This window comes from Nanorana parkeri, unplaced genomic scaffold (assembly GCF_000935625.1).
Source record: "Nanorana parkeri isolate BGI_ZX_2015 unplaced genomic scaffold, ASM93562v1 scaffold1420, whole genome shotgun sequence".
NCBI classification, from domain to species: Eukaryota; Metazoa; Chordata; class Amphibia; order Anura; family Dicroglossidae; genus Nanorana; species Nanorana parkeri.
The window spans coordinates 427,782-429,755 of record NW_017307688.1 but is presented as its reverse complement, the minus strand read 5'-3'; the positions used below and the strand labels follow the sequence as shown (position 1 = coordinate 429,755).

Below are 1,974 nucleotides of genomic sequence, written 5' to 3'. Positions count from 1 at the left end.
ATATAATATATAAAATTTATATAAATATAATCTAAAATTAAAAAAATAATATATATATATATATGTATATATATGTGTGTGTATATGTTTTATTTTGTTCTTTTTATTATTGAGGGGGGGTTTCATTTTAAAAATTATTTTTATGTATTTATATTTTTAGGGCAAGTCAGGTTTACTTTGCCTTTAGAATATATAAACCTGTACCTACAACATATGCAGGCTGCATCTAAGTCCTTCTGAATACGTGAAAATGCCTAAAATTATGAATTTGAACTTTTTTAAGGTTTATCTTTAGCCAAAACATTTTTTAAAAATTGGGGGTTTCTGTAGCGCAAATAAGTGTTAGTACCTCGCTCAGGTTCTTATTGGTCAATAATTCTTCAGGTATTAACGAGCGTTGGATTGCTTGATGCGTATTTAAAAAGATTATGGGGGGAATTTATCAACACTGGAGCAGACAGAATTTGGAGCAGTTGCCCATGGTAACCAATCAGCATCTCTCTTCAGTTTGCTCAGGTAAGAGTTGAAAATGAGAGAGAGAAGCTGATTGGCTGCAGTGCAAATCTGCTCCAAAAATAGTCTGCTCCAGTTTTGATAAATTCCCGCCTTTTATGTTTTGTTTTTTGTATTGGAGTCAACTGGATGGTCAATGTGTTGGGTCACAAAGATAAGGTATTGAAGCGCCACGCCACGTATAAAAGTCCAGAAATCATCAATATAAAACCATGAATATAATTAATGATTTATCTAAAACATTTTGAAATACTGTTTAAAGATTCACAAGTAAGGATTATTATAACATGAATGACGATTAATATAAAGTAAGACATAGGGATTAATATGAAATAGAAAAAATAATATAAAATAAGGATTAATATGAAATTTAAAAAAAAAGGGTTTATATAAAATTAAAAAATAAGGATTAATATGAAATAAGGGTTAATGTAAAAATAAGGATTACTGAGAAATTAAAAATAAGGATTAATATGAAATAAGAATTAACCAGCAATAAAAAATAATATGGATTAATATGAAAAAAAATAAAGGTCAATATGAACTACTGTAAATAAATAAGGATTAATATGGAATAACAAAAATTTAAATAAAATGAGCAATAAGGATTAACATTAAATAACAAAAATGAGGATTAATATGAAATAACAAAATCTAATATAAAATAAGAAATGAGGATTAATATTAAATTTAAAAAAAAAGGAATTTCAATGAACAAATAAGGATTGATATAAAATAACAGTATGATGACATAACTGGGTCTAAAATAAGGTATGTAATAAAAATGGAAAGGTTTCATGAAAAAAATGAATTGACCTGTAGATGAAAAACCAGGAGAATATTTGGCCTGCAATAGCTATGCCCTGCACAGAAAATTTATATATTGGTTTGTCTGCTTCCCTCACTGTTCAGAGCTTGTGCCTTCATATTCTTACCTCTGTATGAGGTCCACAATGGTAGGCCTATAATTAAATAACAATGTTGAAGGAGGGTGAGGTGTATGTCTGTCTGTCTTTTCTTGCATTAAACAATGGGCAGTCTGATTCAGACACCACCCCTGAGCTTCTTTCATGGTACACGCCCACGCTTACTGTTTGTATACAGGAAGTTGCAAACACACACATGGGGTGAAAGAGACAAAACATTCACATAAGATAAAAATTAGTCTGTATGTGTAAGTGGATGTAGTGAGGCAGCTACCAGCCATATACATTGCATAATATTCCCTTCTAGTTTCCCTGCGTGCCTTTCCCAGTCATCCTGTACTGATGTTGAGATAATCATTTGGTTATGTCATGTTACAAAATCCCGCTATCATAGCTTGAAACACTTCACGGAAGTTGCTGGAGGAGAATGATCTAAACTATCTTGGCACAAATTAATTTTTCCGGCAATTACTCCCTCGCCCCCCCCCCCCCCCCCCCCGCCTTTTCCAAAATACGGACAAAATTATGGGTTTTA

At 31.6% G+C, this 1,974-nt stretch overlaps 1 protein-coding gene across 1 annotated transcript in view; it reads left to right on the top strand.

Annotated features, from left to right (window-relative positions):
* TP53I11 (tumor protein p53 inducible protein 11) overlaps window positions 1–1,974 on the top strand; it is a 14,102-nt gene that overhangs the window by 488 nt on the left and 11,640 nt on the right. The gene's annotated exons all lie outside the window — the stretch shown is intronic.